Genomic DNA, 6,000 nt, shown 5'->3' with positions numbered 1-6,000 from the left:
CGTCCAGTCAACGCAGGTTGACCGTCTAAGACAACACCCCGAACAGCCGGAAGTTCGGCTCTTTAATACACGGTTTTATGTCATTAATATATCATAAGCAAAGTAACATTTACTTGGCTCTAAACTGTCAAGAGGAGGAGAATCCTGTGTTCTCCTCTCTTCTCACAGAAAGGGACGCGCAACGTCCAGTCTGCTTCTCTGGTGTCTAGAGAAGCAGAAAAAGCATCTACAGGAATTTTAGATTTATATTATCAATCTGCAACTTTCTACTGAGTGAGACCGGCCACATTATTTCACTGATACCGGTAGCTCAACCCAGTGACACTTGCTGAGTAAATAAAGCTTAAAGAAAGGAAAGCTGAACAATGTCTGTTGTGTGCGCTGTGTTGTAAAAACATTAGGGCCCTAATATCGTCTCTGTATATGTTCATCACAAATCACACCATGCCACCATGAAACTTTAGAAGTTTTCTATACAGTATCAGAAACATGTTATTGGATAAGAACACAAAAAAAATGTTGTAGTCAGGTGACAAAAAACTATATCATTTTAAGTCTAGACCACAACTAGGTATTAAACATTTTATTTGTTGAACATATTACATAAACAAAAGAGACTTTGGGCATTATGTGCATCAATATAGGTATTGCTATATTAGAACACAGCGCACGTTCAGTACGTATGCCCTCTCGTACTACTGAGCACTGGTTGCAAACATATTTTAATTAAGAATACAGCAACACCGTTTTTACATCTACCTTTATTTTTTAAATTTCAGAGAGGACCTCGAAAATGTTTCAAAACACCAGGTAAATTCCAAGTTGTATTTGTCTCCACAGCAGCAATATAGTTTGAGCGACCGAAGAGAGTAGAGGATTGAGCCGAGGATTTGCTTGTAATTACAGCTAATTCTGCTTTAAAGGGTTTAGCGTTGACACTGTAGAAATCCTAACAACAGTTTTGGCAATGCACTGTAATGCACCAATTGAATTACCCAACTTATGGAGCGCCATGTATTTGTGTGTGTGCGTGTGCGTGTGTGTGTGTGTAGGTGTGTGTGTGTGTGTGTGTGTGTGCGTGTGCATATGTGTGTGTTTGTGTGCGTGTGTGTTTGTGCGTGTGACTGCGTGTGTGCCTCTGTTTGAGTTTAAATGTGTTCTTTTGGATAACTGTATTATTTAGTAAATCCATAAATAGCTGTATCCCCCCAACCCCCCCGACCTCCTACCCCCCGCCGGTATAAAATACCAGCATCTATTGTCTCACCAAGAAATTGGAAAACATAAACTAGAGGAAAGCTCCCAAGCCATGGAATTTCAATCAATCTGCAAACAAGTCGAAGGTGTCAGCAGAGTAATGGCTTTTGTTTGAGAAAGAGTTTATAGCTGGTGTACACAGGGATTTAAAACAATAATCTTTTTGCATAATGACTAGGTGATATAGATAGTCCATTTATCTTTGATTAGATTTTTTGATGCAGGGATTCATTCCCTTGACTCTCTGTTTCATTATTCTTTCTAATTACCTGCACCGATTCGCCCATCAAGCATCGATACACTGGCAAGATGTAATTGCTTCTGCCATAAATCAAGAAACATTTGGGGGCGTCCGGAGAGCTCCTTCTCCATTAATACAAACACATTGCGAAGCCAGGCTTACGTCCATATTGACATATCCAATCATTAAATTTGACATTTCGTGTTTGATGTGCTCAGTCTCTTGCACAGTGTTTTGGTAGTTCTTTCACTTTTGTTGTTGTGTACGGAAGCAATGCTGCTTCAGTCTTTGTCTCATTAACATCAAGATTTTCTTTGTCCCCACACTTTGCATTTGTGATTAGGTTGCAACTGAGTGATGCATTATGTGTACAGCCACAGTTGTCTGCCAAGGTCAAGGAGCACATTGTGTCTTAATGAGGCTGTCGCTCTGATAAACATTCAGCTGTTGGGCCCGAGTGTTGCTTCATCTATGTGGTACAGAACCCAAAAACATATAAAAATGGTTCTGGGTTATTATTTAAATTTTGTTTAGGCATTAGGTAAATCAACAGCTCCCGCAGCAGCGCACTGGGGAGAATTGGCTGGAGGTGTAATGTGAATGAGCTAAGTTAAGGCAGACAGAACTGGGGCTTTGCTGTTAGCCTGGGGGTCAAAGTGATAATGTATAAATTTAGCTCTGGCAGGCAAGCAGACAGCACTATATTAGTGACCAACGAGTGTCTTACAGTGGGTGCACTATTGTAAAAGTCACACACGTTTGCGTGTCAGCTGATCGGGTACAAACATGAATAATTTGCAGAGCATCAGCACCAATGCACTGCATCAGATTTGGCAGTTTCTTCCTTTTCCTTTTCACAGTGGTCATAGTGACCTTGATGTATCTTGTGGTGAATTAGATCATTTGTGTTCAAGCCAAAACGTTCACACTGCATATAAGGCAGTGTGAATACAAATGGAGAATACAACTCTTTCACAGAAGAAACAACAATCTTGTATATTCTTTCATGAAAATTGCCGTGATGTTGGACACACTTTTATACATAGCATATTTTTCATTGTGCTAACAGCTCAAAGTTTGCATGATTCTGGCATCACAAGGTCTTTCTTTCTTTTACATGAAGACACATCCAAAAGTACATGTTTTTATTCTATAAGAATGGCAATGGTTAGATGAAACCTGGATGAAACATTAAATAAACACTACCAAAAACAAAAAACTGATGTGCTTTTGATATGCTTTTGTTCTGCAGTAACATTAGTCCCTGCAAGGCAGTGAATGTGCATGATCTGTTGACTTCTGGCTTACCTTGCTACATAGCAACTTGTCTTCACACATTCACTCTGCCAGGCCATTTTGGCCTCTTGTGAACCAAACAGTAGTGAGGAGCAGCTTCAGCTGACAAGAATACCCAGTATACTAAAACCACTGGAGTGTAGCAAACTAAATGGTGCCCAACAAAGCACTTACTACCTTGGTTTTTACAGCAGTTAATATCCTCTTTATGGCCAAGGCACCTGACTGCTTATGTTTAAAGGCTGCACTAATCAATATTTATATATGAACCACAAATCCAAAGGCTGTGTCCAACATGAAATGTGTTGCTCATAGTGATGAACCAACAGATCACTATTACCTGAGTGCAGTGGCTCCGCTTTGCAGAGCTGCATAGCATGCAAATTCATTGATTAGCTGGTGAACATACTGGAGTAGTTACCTCCTGAAAAGCCTGCTATTTTTCACTAGCATTGGTGGGACCAAAAACACAGCTATGAAAAGAGTGACCTACATTCATCAAATCTCCTGAACCATGATACCAAATGTATACTAGTGTTGCTCAATATCTACGGTGTTAGCTACAGACTTTGGAAATTTCTCTTATTCAGTATTAACATTTGGCACATCCTGAGACATGATGACATAGGAAAAGTGTAAAACTACCTTCATGTCTTGTTCCGCACCTTGGATTGCTGTATGAACTAGCAAACAAGGTAGAAAAAGTCTAGATAGCACATTTTACTTGAAAAACATACCTACAAATGTCCAGATGTGTATGTTTGCATGCTTAATGTGTTCTTCATGTTGTTTTCACCTTGTGAGTTTGTGTGTGTGCACTCAGGGAGCATTGTGGTCCTAGTGGCATCTTTTGCTGCGGGGACATAAGCGTTTTAGTACTTTTCAGCGTGTATGTTTCTGTGGACAGCTTTTGTCACCAGAATAGCATCACAGCTGGGCTGTACTCAACAAAACTTTAAAGGTGTGTGTAGTTTACATGAAAGTAAAGACTGAGTTTGAAGAGTGGCGTGGCCCTCAGCAAGGGTGCTAGAAGTTGGGGGGCAGGAAAAGGGAAAAGGTCAAATCTGCAAATTGGCAATTTGAGGCTTGGAGGGCAAAGGAGTGTTACGTTATCTTTAAATGCCTTTTGTTTTTTTCCTTTTAATAATAATAATTTTACTCATCACTAATTTCAAAACATAAATTACTTTGATATGATTTGCTGTAGCAAAATAAAAAGGATAGGCTTGAACTTTCACATGTTAACATGTTGAGAAAAAACACTTAAGGGGCATCTGTGGCTCATTGGTTAGCATAACCTTAACCCTCGTTCAATCAGAGGATTGGTGGTTCGGACCCTGGCTCCGCTAGGCCAAGTTGCTACCCGTTGCTATGTCTGTGGTGTATAGAGCAAAAATGCAAGTCACTTTGGATAAAAGCGACAGCTGAATGTAATGCTATCGATGCACTTACATTCATACATACCTTCCTTTTCAGGGTGGTTACCTTATCTTATACTTAACGTTTCACATGAGCACAGATCTGGTGAACACATGACTGGAGCTGATGCTGCAGATGCACACAGTATTGTCCAGCCTGCATCCTGAACATGTTCAAGTGGTTTGTGTAACGTGGGCTGACTAAGTTGCAGCTGGCAGTGACCCAAGTTAATATGGTTAAAAGAGCGACACTGTCTGCAGTTTCGGTCACAGAGGGCCAGGGCATTCAGGGTGCTGAATGCAGAAGACAGACATCTTTAGAGAGTCTTATAGAGGAGCGTAGGGGGCAGTGATACTGTAGCTCATGCAGAGCAGAAGCAACTGTCCTGAGGCCTGCATGTCGGCTGAGGTGGCTATAACAGTGATTTCCCCACAGTCTGTATTTTTCTGCAGACCTTGAATTAAATCAGCACCTTTTGTTGTGGGGCTCATGTGCAGCATGACGTCTAATTAAAAACTGCATACAAAGTCAGTTATTTCCAACTTAAGTGTCATACAGAGCTGAGAATCACAATAGCTTGCAGGGCTACAGAGGTGGCCCACGTGGCTCCACTCTTTCACACATGCCACAGAGATTAGTATGGCCAGTGTGGTGTTGCGAGAACTTTGAGGAATCAGTAGCTCTCACTGCTCACTCTTGAGCATGTTGCTCTTGTGTCTGACGTTGAAAGCACACTCAACATCACAGCACACTACTTCTCTATAACTGTGAAACCAATTTCAGAGAGGTTCAAAAATAGAATGTATTTCATCCCTAAGATGTATATCATCACATTTCAAAAGGTATGAGGATACTTCCAGGATACAATTAGTAGCCTGCCATAGATGTTCTCTGATGAAGATCTGTAGTCTATAAAAGATAGTTGTTGTTTTTTTTACAGCAACAGCCTGATTTTAGTGGAGTGTGTGTGGAGAGGGATCAAAGTGCTTTGGGAAGAGTGTTCTTTGTCTGTATTCGACGGATGAAGTAAAAATACACGATGAGACTAAAGCTATTTGGACGTAATTTACTTGAGCTAATTCATTTGGAATTAGAGGTGGGAAGATTATAATGAAGAGGTTACAATTTAGCTGTGTGGAGAAAGTGATTTGAAGTGGCTCCTGATGTTTTGAATCATTATTGCATGGTTGTGGTCGACACCATGCCCTTACAGCTATTTATTTTAAGCTGTGGGGGTCCTGCTGCCCTTTATAGTCCAGTCACCAGCGTGGGCTTCTATGTGAGGCGGATTTGCTGTTTAAAAGTTGTACCTCTGTTCTGAAGGTGGTTCCAATAGAAAAATAAAGGAATGCAACCTCAATTCCCAATGGGTTAGATTAAAATAGGCTGTTTATTTAGTGCGGGATACGTTTATTATTTCTAATATGATGGAGTTAAAGGACCATCCAAGCATGTGATTAGTGAAATAATCACACTCCTGAGGTTGACCGTGCATATATGGTCAGTTGCATAACATACAAATTGGAGCCTATATGCGACATGTGATGCACGTAAGTTGCTCCTGCTGGTATCGGAGGTGAGGCGGAAACTGGTAACCTTTGCATTACGGATCAAATAGCAAAACAAATCTCTTCACACATCTTAACATTTTTACAGGTCACTAACTGATAGGGGGAGGGTTGCCCAACCAAGTGAACGTATTAGCTGCCTCCACGGTCGTGCTGTTTATTTTATCCTGCGAGCCCAACACAGCTCGTGAATATGCATGATTGAGCCTCGAAGCGTCA

This window comes from Clinocottus analis, unplaced genomic scaffold (assembly GCF_023055335.1).
Source record: "Clinocottus analis isolate CAN_PGR_092001 unplaced genomic scaffold, fCliAna1.0.p SCAF_7, whole genome shotgun sequence".
NCBI classification, from domain to species: Eukaryota; Metazoa; Chordata; class Actinopteri; order Perciformes; family Cottidae; genus Clinocottus; species Clinocottus analis.
Note: the sequence above shows the minus strand (reverse complement) of the source record.